The following is a 16,752-nucleotide window of genomic DNA, read 5'->3' as shown; positions in this document are numbered from 1 at the left end:
GTTGACCCGTGAAGCCCCCAAAAGAAAATAGAGAAAAAAAATGAAAAGGAAGTTTAGCTTAAAATTTTGGCTTGACAAATTAAGGAGAGATGACAAATTAATAATTTCAAAATGTTGGCATGACAAATTGCTTAAAATTTTAGCTTATACGAAAAATTAAAAAATGCGTACAAGTTCATATGACATTTCAAAAAACATTCCTAATTAAAATTATCTAGACCTGCTCAAACCATAATTTTGGTAAGAACTAAAGAGGGGTATGTGTACACCCACACAAACCCTATCTTCCTCTTCCATTTTAATTTTGAATTATGTGAAAAAACAAAAAAAAAATAGAAATATCTCCACCCACACAAATCTTAATCTTTGCTAAAAACCAAAAACTGTTGTGGTCTATTTTATCTGACAGAGGGACTAGGGCCGGCGGCAGAGAGAGAGAGGAGAGAGATGTGTGTTTGTGGAATTGTAGGGGAATGTGTGTGTTGTTATCCCTCCTACATTGTGCCTTTATTTATAGTAGTAAAGGGGGAGAAGATATTCCTTCTCCTCCAAGTAATACAAGTTGTAATAGGAAAGGATAACTAGAATCAAATCTTATCTAGGATTTACACAATCATACTTAAACTAGGAATGTTTACAACACTCCCCCTTGAGTGGGTAAATACTCAAGGTAGATTCAGCATCATGCAGAAGTTGAGGAAGTCGACTCGTCGGCATTGATTCCAAGGAACAACGCTTATTCTCAATAAGGTAGGAACTTGCATAAGTAGTAAGTCTCACTAAAAACCCTAAGGCTATGGCAAAAACCCAAATAGGGACAAAATCCATAGTCTAAGGAAAAATGCGTGAGAAATGCAAAGTCAAAACAAACGTCTACAGGACGTCATCAGGGATATGACCAGCCCAAGGTGGGTGCCTCGTTAAAACCTAGTTAGGTAGCAAAAACCCAGTGGGAAAAATGCTCCTAATCGTAGGGAAAAAGAGTACATTAAGATCAAGCAAGTATCCAGAAGATACTCCCCCTGAGTTTGACATAATTCCAAAGAGAAATAGCAAAGTTACAACTCAGAAAGTTTACGCATACCAATTCCATGAACAAGCTTCTGAAACGTCGCCTTCGGTAGTGATTTGGTGAAGAGGTCGGCCAGATTGTCTTGTGATCGGATTTGCGTGACTTCAATCTTCTGATGCTCTTGTTGTTGATGTGTAAAGAAGAACTTCGGCGCAATATGCTTGGTGTTGTCTCCTTTGATGTAACCCTTCTTGAGCTGTTCGATGCAAGCTGCGTTGTCTTCAAAAATCGTCGTCAGGGCATTAACGGCGGGATGAAGATCACAGGAGCTTCGAATATGGCCCACTACTGCTCTCAACCAAAAGCATTCCCGAGTTGCTTCATGTAAGGCGAGAATTTCAGCATGGTTAGACGAAGTGGCAACTAAGGTCTGTTTAGTTAACCTCCAAGATATTGCGGTGCCTCCAACGGTAAAGACATAACCCGTTTGAGAACGCGCCTTGTGCGGATCAGATAAGTATCCAGCGTCGGCATAACCAACAAGGCGAGAATCAACCCGATGAGCATAGGGTGCGGCATCACTCGAGGATTCGTAGGGATAGAATAAGCCCAAATCCGTAGTACCCTTAAGGTAACGGAAGATGTCTTTCACGCCAGTCCAATGTCTGCGTGTTGGTGCATTGCTGTATCTTGCCAAAAGATTAACAGCGAAGGAGATGTCGGGTCTAGTGCATTGAGCTAAGTACAATAAAGCGCCTATCGCACTTACATAAGGAACTTCAGGCTCCAAAATCTCTTCATCATCCTCCTTCGGACGGAAGGGATCTCGCTTTGCATCTAGCGTACGAACGACCATAGGAGTACTCGAAGACTTCGCTTTATCCTTATTAAAACGGCGCAACACCTTCTGGGTGTAGTTCGATTGATGTACTAGGATTCCATCCGAACAATGCTCTATCTCGAGACCGAGACAGTATTGAGTCTTACCTAGATATTTCATCTCAAATTCCGACTTCAGGTGTGAAGCAGTTCTCGCGAGCTCTTCAGGAGTTCCGATGAGATTCATGTCATCGACATATACTGCAACAATCGCAAATCCGGAATGTGACTTCTTAATGAACACACAAGGGCATAGTTCGTTATTCACATATCCCTGACTAGTCAAATACTCACTTAAACGGTTATACCACATTCTTCCGGATTGTTTCAAACCGTATAGTGAACGCCTCAGCCGAATTGAGAGCGTGTTCCGGGGTTTGGAAATATTTGAACCAGTCAATGTAAGTCCTTCGGGAACTTTCATATAAATTTCCGTATCAAGATCCCCATAGAGATACGCGGTTACTACGTCCATCAGCTGCATATCCAGTTTTTTGGAAACTACCAAACTGATAAGGTATCGAAAAGTAATCACATCCATAACGGGTGAGTAAGTTTCGTCATAGTCAATCCCGGGGCGTTGTGAGAAACCTTGTGCTACAAGACGAGCTTTGAAACGCACAATTTCGTTCTTCTCATTATGCTTCCGAACGAAAACCCACTTGTAGCCAACGGGCTTCACATGTGGAGGAGTAGGAACTACAGGTCCAAACACCTTACGTTTCGCAAGTGAATCAAGTTCGACTTAGATTGCTTGTTTCCAGTTTGACCAATCAGCTCTACGTCGACATTCATCAACGGAACGCGGTTCAATGTCATCGCTCAACATGATCTCAGTAGCTACTTGCAAATGCTAATGCATCGTCGACAATCATCTCATTTCTACGCCACACATCATCTAAGCTAGCATAATAGACCGAAATCTCACGATTCTCGGGAGGAGGATTCGTCTCTTCAAGGACGCTTCCATAATCTAGAATTTCCTCATGAGTTGGGTAAAATGAGTAAGCGATAGTCGGATTCACGGTAGGCTCTTCAGGACCTTGTGTCGTGGTTTTCCTCTTCCGGGGGTGTGAATCCTTTGAACCAAGGGGTCTGCCACGCTTTTGTGTAGGGGCAGATGATTGGCTAGCCGCTAATGTACGTGGATCACCAGAATTGGCGTCCCGGGCTTCCAGGAGGGTAGTCCGTCGTACATTTGGTACATCCATCTTTGCAGGCGTATTCGCAGCTGGAATATGTGATCTTGTCACGCGCGCTAGATAGGTGAAAGCATCTGGCATGCTCTGAGCTATGCTCTGGAGATCTAATATACGCTGCACTTCAGCTTCAGACTGAGCGGTGCGGGGATCTAAATGAGACAAAGTGGGAGTCGTCCACGATAATTCGCGTCGTTCATTAGGAACGTTGACGTTCTTATCTCCCCCTAACGACGGGAAGACTGTCTCATAGAAGTGACAATCCGCGAAACGAGCGGTAAACAGATCGCCTGTCAAAGGTTCTAAGTAACGAATAATCGAAGGAGAATCATATCCGACATAGATTCCCATCCTTCGCTGAGGCCCCATTTTTGTACGTAAGGGCGGCGAGATCGGCACATAGACCGCACAACCAAAAACGCGCAGATGCGATATGTCGGGTTCGCATCCGGTGACCAACTGAAGGGCACTAAATGGTTGTGTCGCAACAGGCCTCAGGCGGACCAACTTTGCTGCGTGCAATATTGCATGGCCCTAAGCAGCGATCGGGAGCTTGGTACGTATGACCAACGATCGAGCAATCATTTGTAAACGCTTAATGAAAGCCTCTGCCAGGCCGTTCTGGGTGTGAACATGGGGTACAGGATGTTCAACTTCAACCCCAACCGACATGCAATAGTCATCAAAAGTTTTAGATGTGAATTCTCCAGCATTATCCAATCGAATAGATTTGATCGGATAATCAGGGTGGTGAGCCCTGAGCTTGATAACCTGAGCCAACAGTTTGGAGAATGCAGCGTTCCTTGTGGACAACAAGCACACGTGTGACCAACGTGTAGAAGCGTCAACCAAAACCATAAAATATCTAAATGGTCCGCAGGGAGGTTGAATCGGTCCACAAATGTCCCCCTGAATCCGTTGTAGAAAAATGGGAGGATTCGAACGAATCTTGTCATAAGAAGGCTTAGTAATAAGCTTTCCCATAGAACATGTTTGACATGCAATTTCATGGATCGAACCTAAGCTTCGGGTTAGTGGATGCCCGTGTGAAGTTTTGAGGATACGGCGCATCGCTATTCGTCCAGGATGTTCGAAACGATCATGCCAAAGTGTAATTTCGTGCGCGGTCCCTGTGGTAGGGCCGACCACATAGTGGCATTCTATGGGGCGTATGGTCGTAGTATACAGACCACTCGGGTTACGCTCCATCTTCTCTAGAATACGCTTCTGGCCATATTCGTAGGAAGTTACGCACAGAAATTCAACTCCGTTTTCTACGTGGGTTTCAGCGTGGTAATTGTTATCTCTAATGTCCTTGAAACTTAGTAACGTTCTTCCGGAACGTGGAGAATAGAGTGCCTCAGCAATGATCAAGATTGTACCATTGGACAACATTATACGTGCCTTACCGTATCCTTCGATCAGGTTGGATGGGCCTGAGAGGGTTGTCAGAGGTGCATTCTTAGGTACGAAGTTAGTGAAATAGTTTCGTTCACGCAAAACAGTATGCGTGGTTGCACTATCTGCCAGACAACTAACTTTCCCACTAGTCATACCTAGAATGAAAATTAATTTGAATCGGTCACATGCATAAAAGTTTATAAAAACAAGTATCAATTCAAAATAATTTCATTTATTCAAGGATTAAAAACTTAATATCCAAAATAAATCGCCAACTAATAATCCAAAACATAAAGGAAAATTGTTTAAAATCAACCAAAAACAAGGTGGGGTTCGGCCACTAGGTGGAATTCGGCCCCAATTGTATTTTTTCAACTGAAAAATAAGTCTATGTCTAAGATTCTAATCTTCCATAGGAGTGGTATCCTCCTGAAAGTCAGAAACCTCCATCTTTGTAGTCTCCGGTTCGTCCACTTGCAGGAAGTTTGATTCAAACTTCGTACGACGAGAATGATATGCATCCACAACCTTCTTGGGAGCACGGAAAATACGGGACCAATGGTCCTTGGAACCACAACTATAGCACATATCGTCATTCATTGTGGCAGGTGCTTTGCCATTATTCTTGAAGTTCGGGGCCTTGGGAGCGAGGTTTGGGCGCTTCTGGGTTTTGTTTCCTCCCTTGGATGGGCCTTGGCTCTGTTGACCTTGGTGGGATGGCTTCTGGCCGCCCTTACCACGCCTCTTTTGGCGTTTTGGGTGCTGATTAGTGCTATAATGTGCTTCAGGCACAGTAGTAGCCCCAGTAGGTCGAGCTTGATGATTCTTCATCAACAGCTGGTTCTGCTTTTCAGCAAGAAGTAAAACAGAGATCAAATCCGAGAACTTAGTGAACTTCTGAGCTCTATATTGTTGCTGCAGGACAATATTATAAGCAGAGAAGGTCGAGTAGGTCTTCTCCAGGAGATCCTCTTCAGTCAAAGTTTCATTGCAAAACTTGAGAAGTGATCGGATTCGACAAACTTCAGAATTATATTCATTCACAGACTTAAAGTCTTGGAAGCGCAAGTGCTGCCAGTCGTGTCTTGCTTCAGGCAAGAATATGTCCTTTTGGTGATCGAAACGATCAGCCAAAGCGACCCATAATGCACGTGGATCCTCCTCAGCAAGGTACTCAGTTTGTAGAGCGTCATGGATATGTCTTCGGATGAAGATCATAGCAGTGGCTTTTTCAGCTTCGCCAACAGGTTTATCTGTTGCTTCTTCAATAGCAGGACGCAAGTTCTTTGCAGTGAGGTGGAGCTTCACATCTTGAACCCACTTGAGGTAGTTCCTTCCAGAAACCTCCAAAGCGGTGAAGTCGAGTTTGTTCAAATTCGACATGGTCCTATCAAAATAGATGGACAAGATGTGGTTAGTGTAATGGAGAAAAATCAATCCATTCACATAGGAGTAGAACATACAGGTTCTAATAGACATGTATTGGTTTAATTTTGCATGAAAAACTTCGGGTTTTCATGGGTGATATATTTAAATGAAAACTTCGGGTTTTCAAACAAGGCATGTTTAGAAGAAACTTCGGGTTTCAAAGTAATTATGAACTTCAGGTTCATATATTCCTGCAGGCAAACACAAATATATATGCAAACAAATATGCAAAGAATATATGCAGAAATATTGTATAATGATAAGTGAATTAATTTATTTTTGGTCTTCGGGGCCAAATTAAAGTGTGGGTGAAAATATAAAAACCCATATTATTTAAAAAAAAATTAAATAATAAAATCTCGGGGCCTAAAAATATAGGCCAAGAACCCTCGGGTGGGATTACAGGCCCACGGGGTGAGAAGAGGGGAATGGGCTGCTGTGTGCAGCCCTAAATTTTTTTTATTTTTTCTTTTTTATTTTTTTAATTCAATTATATTATATGCATGTATAATTTTAATGAATCACATATTTACGTTGATGCATATGCAAATAATAGTTTCAATGCATGTACATATGTAGGATTCAATTCATGACAAATATCAAATTCACATAATTGTAGCAATTTTGATTATGAAGCATACACAATTTATGTAGAATCTAAAATACGTTAAACGTAAAGTTGGGTCATGCATCATGGTGAATGTTCATGCTATCAGGGCTTGCAAAATATCGAGTTAAAAGCCGTTGTTTGGAAAGAACCTGATTGCGTGATGATATGGATGAACTGGTTTGATGCAGAAAAAATCTCCAACGTCAGATTCCTAAGCGCAGCGGTAGGAGCGTGCTGATAACGTGTTGTGGTCTATTTTATCTGACAGAGGGACTAGGGCCGGCGGCAGAGAGAGAGAGGAGAGAGATGTGTGTTTGTAGAATTGTAGGGGAATGTGTGTGTTGTTATCCCTCCTACATTGTGCCTTTATTTATAGTAGTAAAGGGGGAGAAGATATTCCTTCTCCTCCAAGTAATACAAGTTGTAATAGGAAAGGATAACTAGAATCAAATCTTATCTAGGATTTACACAATCATACTTAAACTAGGAATGTTTACAACAAAAACACTATTGTGGATACAAATTTCTTCCTCATTGTTCTTGGACAAAAGTGCACCTACAAAACAAATAACACCTTAGGTCAAGGCCAAGAGCCTCACGCACCCACGATGAATTTGGGGGGGGGTGCGCTTTGGTCGAAGAACCTCTGATGCCAAAGTTAGAATTTTGAGGGGAAAATGTTTGGAGAATTTAGCAAGAGAATTGGAATTGAGTTTTGGAAAGAATGAGGGTGTTTATATAGGGGTGTGGTCGGCCACCTTGGGAGGAGATGGACCAGCCACTTGGATGGATTTATGGGTCAAGTTCGTGATTTGTGTTTAATTAGCAAATTGATTGAATAATTAATCAATTAATTAGCTAATTAATATAATAAAAAAGGAATGATATAGGGGTTGCCTTGTGGAGAATATATGATGAGGGATTGACATGACTTATTCAAATGGGAAGAAAAATGAGGCTCCTAGATCTAAGCATGTGGCGCTTGCCATGTCGAGAATGGCTAGTACGATTGCTGATAGGATTGCTCATCGTAAAGGTCCTATTATGCCCCCAGTGACGAAGTCTGTACCAAGACGTCCATTGGGAGCTAAGTCCAATTCACATTTGGAGATGCTTGCTATTATGAAAAGCAATAAGGCGGACTTTGTTGCTAAAATGGCGCCAAGATCCACTTCCTTTGCTGTTGAGACTGATTGGCCTACTAGGAAGGAGGTGATTGCTCGCGTGGGCAGTTGTGAGAAATCCACTAAGCCTACTTCTGGGGAAGCTGTTGAGATCTGTGCACTTTTGAAACCAGATCTGCTTGAAGACATTGACACTTATGCCAATTTTATCGATGGTGTTAGAAGGATTGTTTTCCTAAGTTCCTTTGCGAAGCATACGATTGAGTATAGGAATACTACTTTAATTGCAATGATGCAGAAAATGGCAATTCTGACAGCCGAGTCTATGCTTCTTGACCAAGAAGATACCAAGGCTGCCAAGAAGGTGGCAAAGGTTGTGGCAGCCCAAGCTTATTCTTCTCAAATTCAAGATCTTGAGTTTGTAGTTTTTGAGCTTCGTTTCATTGTTTATGCAAATGATGAAGAGTTGATTGTTGCTTATAATCAAGTGAGCCACTTCAAGAGATTCGTCGATAGGCTTGAACCCTAAGTGTTGGAACTTTAAGGTGTATTGAAGATCAACGAAAGACTGAAGAAGAAAGTGGATGAGCTGCAGCACGTCTGTGTTGGTTTGCTCAAGGAGAACGAGTAGTTGAAGGGTGGGAAGGTTGGGCTCGAGGTTTCGAGACCTTCTCTATTTCTCAGGAAGACTTACTTACCTTTACTTTTGAGGCCTCTATTAGTAAAGTAGTCGGAGAGGTTGATGCCCAAGCTGGAGCAGCTGGTGGTGAAGCGCCGGATGATGCCACTATTGGGAGCGTTGCGGCTGCTGAAGGTGTAGCGGCCGAGTAGTCGTGGGATGTCCAAGCTGTTGAAAGGTAGTCTTCTAGGTAGCCTTTAGGATTTTCTTTGTTTTCCCTGTTACTCTTGTTTTGCTTGAACTTTTTTGGCCTTTGCTAGTCGTTTATCAATTTTGCTAGAAAATTTAATAAACTTGCTTCTTTCGCTTTTCTTCATCGTCGCTTCTTTAGTTCATGCCTTAACCTTAGACTTTATAGACCAGTGGCAGGCGTGCTGCTTTTCTATAAGTAGATAGTCGCGTAGCCTATGCAGCCGTATGTGTTAGTGTAGAACTTTTGCAAAGTTGTTAGCCATAGGGTCGGCAGCCGGACCCCATACTTACAGAAATAGACAAGTCCACGTGACCATTAGGCTGTTAACCTTGGCCTCCAATTTCGTAAGTTGCGTAGTAAGTATCACAACACTTTAGGACTTGGTATAGGTCGTTTCGCGCTTAGCAGAAATGAAGCTTATCGACTATGTAGCATGTTGACATTGGATAAAGCTTCGTATATGCACACTAGCTTTTTTAACCTTTCACAATAATGTGCGGTTGTATAAGTCTAGCGCGGCTTTACTGCTCAAAGGGCAAGTCGTGGGCGGTCTTTCGGAATCCGTAGGCTACCTTAGTGTACTCAGTAGCAGCTTTAGGGTTATAGGGCAGCCGTCCATAGGGTGTTCTGTGTAATGTGCCTCCTCTGTCTTTAATACCCGGTTCCCCATGGATTAGGCCAAGAAACCCAAAATCCTTCAGCTAGCTAAGCCTTGAAAAATACCATTATGGCTACTTCTAGGAATCCCGGTGCAAGCTATCATGCACCTAATTATACTAGGGCAGCCCGACTCATCCATGTTTGGATATTCAGAGTGTAAGTTTATCATCTTGCCTTGGAGAGAGGCCCATGTGGGTGTCGGGCCCTCTCGCACTAGAGAGCAATTAGTTTATCTTCTCGCACTGGAGAGCAGACCCAGATGGGGGTAGGGTAATTGGTTTACCCTATCGCACTGGAGAGCATGATTGGTCACTCGGGGAGCATAATTCCTGCGATAAGTCTCTAAGAAGGGCATGGTCTTCTTTTGAAGTGCAGGAGTGATCAGTTGTTGTAAGCATGCAACCGAGCCAATTGTAAACCGCTTCTAAATTCCTCATTGAAAAACAAGTGAAACGAAATAGAACTTAGCTGTAAGGTAGGAACTGCATAATAACTGGATAGTCATCGATTTGCGAGGTAGTGCCCATCGAGCTGCTTGAGTCTTCCGGCTTTGATGTAGTGGGAGGTCACGTATGGTACTTCTTCAGATTGTAGGCGTTCCACTACTTTTGATCTTTTTGCCGTTCATGGTGGCAGAGATGTAGCTACTATTGCTGCATATTATGCTGATCTTGTATGGACCTTCCCAAATGTGATCTATCTTTTTGGAGCCTTCTCTGTTGGCAATGATGTAGGCTTTTCTTAGGACTAGATGTCCGGGCTGGAACTGCCAGATCTTGGCCTTTTGTTGTGGTTGGAGATGAACTGCTGCTGGTAGGCTGCGATGCCGGTGATAGTCTGCTCGCGCTTCTCCTCTGCCAGATCTGAGCTTGTGGCCATCTCCTTATTGTTCTGCTTAATGCTTGGCAGTAGAGTGTTGATACTTGGCACAATGACATTGGGATGAATGATTACTTCTAAGCCAAATGCTAAAAAGAAAAGAGTCTCACTAGTTGGTTGTCTTTTGGTGGTGCGATATGCCCATAGACATCCGAGGAGTTTGTCTGGCCATTTTCCCTTCTTATTGGTGAGGCAGTCGAGAATCATCTTGTTGGATGCTTCTGTCCACCTATTGCCTTGAGGATATCTTGGTGTGGACATGTGCTGCTTAATGCCATATTTTTGGAAGAACTTCACTAAATCTTTGCCCACAAATTGCTAGGTGTTGTCTGTGATGATGAATTGAGGGATGGAAAATCGAAAAATGATGTTCCTTCATATGAAATTCTCTACGTCCGTCTATGTCATGGTAGTCATATGTTCTGCTTCTACCCATTTGGTGAAGTAATCGGTTGTCACTATCGTCATGCCTTTGCCCCCAGTAGCAGGTGGCATTGGCTATACCAAGTCGATTGCCCACTGCATGCATGGCCAAAGACTCGTCTGCTGGTATAATTTACTGGCAGACAGTGCTGGTACAGACTTGTAGCATTGGCAGCGGTCGTATTTTTGTACTAACTCCTTAGCGTCTTGGTGCATGGCAGGCCAGTAGTAGCTTACGTTTAGGGCCTTCTGTGCTAATGATTGGCCTTTGGAGTAATTTCCACAAACTTGAGTTTAGAGCCTTTAGGTCGTCGGGAGGCGCTAGGCACCGGAGATGTGGTCCAACGTAGGATCTTCGGATGAGAATGTCGTTCCACATGTAGTAGCGTGCTGCCTTTATTTGAAGCTATCTAGACTCCAATCTTTCCATGGGGAGTATGCCATTGACCAAGTAGTCTATAATGGAATCTTGCCAGTTTGGAGTTATACTAACCTGTGACACCTCGGCTGTTGGCTCCACTTCTATGCTCGGCGGCAGAGAGAGAGAGGAGAGAGATGTGTGTTTGTAGAATTGTAGGGGAATGTGTGTGTTGTTATCCCTCCTACATTGTGCCTTTATTTATAGTAGTAAAGGGGGAGAAGATATTCCTTCTCCTCCAAGTAATACAAGTTGTAATAGGAAAGGATAACTAGAATCAAATCTTATCTAGGATTTACACAATCATACTTAAACTAGGAATGTTTACAACAAAAACACTATTGTGGATACAAATTTCTTCCTCATTGTTCTTGGACAAAAGTGCACCTACAAAACAAATAACACCTTAGGTCAAGGCCAAGAGCCTCACGCACCCACGATGAATTTGGGGGGGGGGTGCGCTTTGGTCGAAGAACCTCTGATGCCAAAGTTAGAATTTTGAGGGGAAAATGTTTGGAGAATTTAGCAAGAGAATTGGAATTGAGTTTTGGAGAGAATGAGGGAGTTTATATAGGGGTGTGGCTGGCGACCTTGGGAGGAGATGGACCGGCCACTTGGATGGATTTATGGGTCAAGTTCATGATTTGTGTTTAATTAGCAAATTAATTGAATAATTAATCAATTAATTAGCTAATTAATATAATAAAAAATGAATGATTTAGGGGTTACCTTGTGGAGAAGATAGGATGAGAGATGGATGAAATAGGTTATAAATAAATACCTATTTGAACACTTTTGACTTGATCAAGAGATTATTGTCCACTGCTCGTGCGTAAGAATTTTGGTGTGCATCGAGGGTAATTTTAACCTTTTAACCAAAAAATCCACTTGTCGTCTATTAATTATTTTTGACTCCACAACTATCAATCATCTTCTTCTACCATAGATTTTACCCTTTGATTAGGCTAATGCCAAAGCATCTACCATAGAATTATACCATTTGATTAGGCTATTTGCCAAACTTCTGTTGACAAACTTTTTCCTATGGCATTGATATATCACTTTGGACCAAATTAGGCTTGACTTGGTAGTATTATAAGGTCTGGCAATAATGGTAGAGTAGATCAAATCTGTATCCACGTGAAGTGAAATAATATTGTGTGGCTAGCCTGATGCTTAGAGTTAATTTCTGCTCGTTGAGACTTTTATGTGGCTATCCATCGTGGTACGTGGTAGTAACCATCACCAATGTTGTCTGCCTAGGTGGAAGTAGATCCACTCCAGACCTCTATCGCCGGAGCTCGCTAATCGAGAGATCCGCACCACTTAATGTTGTATGCCTAGTAATTTATAACTAAACCCCATTACTCCAAGTCTATGACTAATTAAGAAGAGGGTGATTGGATTCTCAGCGATGGCTGAAAGTTAAGAAACCACCAATTCTAATCAGTACCAAGGTATTAAATATCGGTAATATCGGAAATATCGGTAATCCGAAATCACAGAAATATCGATGGAAATATCGGGATAATATCGATATCGATAAAAATTACATGGAAACTACGGAAATTGTAAGAAAAACTTGGAAATTTTTATTGAAACTTTGCAGGATGTTTATTTAGTCAATTATCTATTAGTTTATCACAAAAAATTGAAAGGAAATGCATTGCATGATGGATTTAACATTATCAAGTTAATTATATAGCGAGCTGGCAAACATTGTGAGTGTAGAAAATATGTAGTAATTAATAAAAGAAATTTAAACACACCATAATCATTTATATATAATGAATTAATACAATATGTAGACAACAAAATCCTTTTATATAGTAAAAAATTTAAGTGTCGTTCGTAATGTATTAATACAAACAAGTTACAACGTTCATAATGTATTAATAAAAACAAGTCTACACGTGATGTCACACCCCACTCCTAATTAAAAATAGTTTTTGGGTCTTAATTCTTGAGCCTAAGGACCCACGCCCCCTTTCTCCCGTACTCCCTCTCTCATCTCTCTTCCTTTCTCCTTTCACTCCCTCTTCTGCTCTTCGAAGCTCCCCGAGCTCTCTCTCCCTCAAGTCGCCCTCACCCTCTCCCTCTCTACCTGTGAGCAACATCCATACCCTCTCCCTCTCCGACGACACACGCAGACCACACAGACCACACACACACACGAAGACACGAAGCCCTCGCCGGAGCCACCGGCATCGATCCCCTCCATCTGATCCGACCTCCAGGGCTACACCGAACAGATCCAGGCCTCCGACGAGGACGATCTGTACAGCCGCCTCAAGAATCTAAAGCCGACGTTCTGCCTCCGAAAGCCCTCGTCGACGTTCTGCCTCCGGAAGCCGACTTCTCCTTGTTTCTTCTTCGGTTCTCCCCCCCCCATTTCTTCTTCGGCTGTCGTTGCGACGACGACGACGGAGGATCCTCGACGATATTATGGCTAATATCGCGATAATATCGCTAATATCGCGATATTATCGATATTAGCGATATTATCGCGATATTTGGCCGAAAACCACCCGGATACCACTTAGAATATCCATACCCCGAAAAACCGATAATATCGGCGATATTTCGCCGATATTATCGGCATTTTCTTCCATGATCAGTACCATCTTCAACAACTCGGAAAAGCTGATTCCCAATCACCTTCATATAAAAATATTGTAATTCAAACTAATAATTTGAACTTAGAACCCTATAAATAATAATTTAATTAAATTCTCTGTAATCTGTAAAGAATAGGCGTATATATTCCAACTGTTTACAAACTGGGTAGGTTTGGCTACATTTTACGCTATGATTTTAGAAAAATCTGTTTCTAGTGATTCCTCATTACTGTAGTAGCATTTTCATCTAAGCAACTATTGCACAATCAAGTACTCGTGTTTCACTGATTTAGTTTACCAAAACAAAAGAAATATTTTTTGCACTGCCCTCAAGTGATGGTGATAATCACAATTCTACGATTATATGAATTTAAATTTCGAAATTTATGTAATAGATAAATATAAATCTAAATATTAAAATTCATCTAATAATAATAAGTATGATAGAAACGATTACCATCATTAGTGAGAAAATTTTCACTTTTTTTTCCTACACATTTTTTATAAATTTTTATACATAACTTCTTCTTTGATTTATTCAATAAAAAGTAATACTGAAAAGATATAGTATAAAAAGAGAAAATTGGAGATATTTATCATCTGTTGGAAAAGTCTCTCACTTTTTTCTTGTGGAAACTTGAAGCGGTGGGCCTAGGCGGAAATGTTGAGCTAATAACGTCATTTGATGACGAACATAAGTACTACTAATAATCTATATAACTTCATGAGCCACCTTAGAATTCAAAACACAACAATACAAAAATCCAATCTACAAATTTTGGTATCGCTTAGCTCCCACAATGAACATCCTTAAAAGCCTCTTAGTTTTCTCCATCCTATGTGCCATTCTCTTCTTTGCATCAACCAATGCAGCTCGATTTGACATAAAAACAACTGTGCCTACACTGTATGGGCAGCTGCTGTGCCAGGCGGTGGCCGCCAGCTCGGCAAAGGCCAATCATGGGCCTTAGATGTGAGTGCCGGTACCAAAGGGGCTCGCATTTGGGGCCGGACGGGATGCAACTTCGATGGAGCAGGACGTGGCAAATGCCAAACGGGTGATTGTGGGGGTGTCCTCCAATGCCAAGGCTATGGTCAACCACCAAACACCCTAGCTGAATATGCCCTTAATCAATATAACAACTTGGATTTCTTTGACATCTCTCTTGTTGATGGGTTTAATGTACCTATGGACTTTAGTCCCACGTCTGGTGGGTGCACTAGGGGGATTAGGTGCACGGCTGATATTAATGGGCAGTGCCCTAACCAACTGAGGGCTCCGGGTGGGTGCAACAACCCTTGCACTGTGTTCAAGACGGATCAATATTGTTGCAATTCTGGAAATTGTGGCCCTACAGAATTCTCCAGGTTTTTTAAGACTCGGTGCCCAGATGCTTATAGTTATCCTAAGGATGACCAAACCAGTACATTTACATGTCCTGGTGGAACTAACTACAAGGTTGTCTTCTGCCCATGATTGAAGCATATATGTGCTTCCTTGCTACAAGGCATATATGTCTGCTAGTGTTTACAATAAGACATACGATGCAATAAGGTCGTGGTACATCACTTGACCAAGTTATCAGTTTATTTCAGTTCTTATTTTCTTCTTGTTTGATCAGCTACCGGATATCATCTGGGCTGTTTTGTATTGTATTGCTTGATCATCGATAAAAAGCTATAGTTTTGCTTTAAAAAAATCACGTCTTTGGCAGCACATGTAATGGTGTGCATTATGTAACAAAGTACTTGTAACAAGTTAATAACTAATCATCCAAGCAACTATAGCTTCACAATTTCCCTAATTAAGAAAGCTATAATTTTACATACTTTCCTTTTATGTAGTTATGCGGAAAAGTAGACGTTTAAGGACTAATCATCCAAGCAACACTAGCTACACAATTTCCCTAGTTAAGAAAGTCCAAAGGAGGATACTCAGCAAGTCATTTAACCTACGAAAAAGATCTGTTGAGATATATATAAACATTATCGCAGTTACCACTTGGATATCACATTATTTTTCAATTAGATTCTTCAACTAGAGTTTGTTTTATCATCTAAGCCTGATGAATCAACATCATTTCATCTTTAGGCTCGTTTTTATATGTTGATTCAAGTATATATTCATCGTTCATCTTATAGTTTAAATTATACTGCGCTCTAAAACAAAGCATGCACAATGAATCAGTGATTTAGGTATCTTATCTTTTTTGTTATATGTTTGAATATCAACTATCCTAGTTAATTAATAGGAAGTTTTAATAAAAAGAGTTTGGACCAACTTTTTCTTAACAAAAAACCATCATAAATTTTTATTTAATCAAAAGGGCTTGATATTTAATCATAAAAACAAAACTATTCATAAAATAGCCCTACAAACATTAAAACATGGGCCGAAGTGAAGCCCAATCCGCAATAAAATTGTTTTTTTCCATCATTACCCCTAGCAGAGCCTAAACCAATCCCTTAGCCAATTCACAAAGATGTACCATATAAATCTCACCGCCATTAAGGCGGAGCACCAACCTCTTTCATCAAACGGTAAAAACTTCGGAGTAGTACAATTTATTTAACTGCCATAAGGCAGAGCATTCAAGTCATACAACTGTTTTCATCACCACCATCAAGGCACAGAGCATGTAAGTCGTGCAATTTTTTATTTTTTATTTTTTATATTTTTTAAATTATGATTATTAAAGAAAGGTTGTGATTTACTATAATAATTTAGAAAAACGAAATTTTTGAATATATGCGTGAAAATTCAATACTTTATCAATTAGGATATTAGACCACTTGCAATCATATAATTCCACAATCACAAATCCCATTTCACAAAACTTAAAAGTTCAAATTAAATTCCATTTGAACTTGGATTCCCATTTTCAAACCATACATTGGCACAACAAGTTAGGAATTTCTCGAAGCAAAATTGCGATTTGCAGAAGAAACTCAGAAATTCTCAAAGAAAAACTAAAACATAGAGGTACGAATCTCATATCCTTGTTGATTTCTTACTTTCAAATTCAAACCATACATTGGCACAACAAATTAGGAATTTCTCGAAGCAAAATTGCCATTTGCAGAAGAAACTCAGAAATTCTCAAAGCAAAACTAAAACATAGAGGTACGAATCTCATATCCTTGTTGATTTCTTACTTTCAAATTACTGTTAGGCCAAGGGCAATTTTAAATCCTTTATGCGTAGAGTCTTAATTAATTAGATTTAAAA

General features: G+C 40.9%; 1 pseudogene; it reads left to right on the top strand.

Moving 5' to 3' along the window:
* The window catches only part of LOC126617705 (thaumatin-like protein), a 58,061-nt pseudogene extending 42,725 nt beyond the window's left edge, over window positions 1-15,336 (top strand).
* The last annotated feature ends 1,416 nt before the right edge of the window (window positions 15,337-16,752 follow it).

Source organism: Malus sylvestris, chromosome 4 (assembly GCF_916048215.2).
Source record: "Malus sylvestris chromosome 4, drMalSylv7.2, whole genome shotgun sequence".
Classification (NCBI taxonomy): Eukaryota; Viridiplantae; Streptophyta; class Magnoliopsida; order Rosales; family Rosaceae; genus Malus; species Malus sylvestris.
This window is presented reverse-complemented; position numbering and strand designations above follow the sequence as displayed.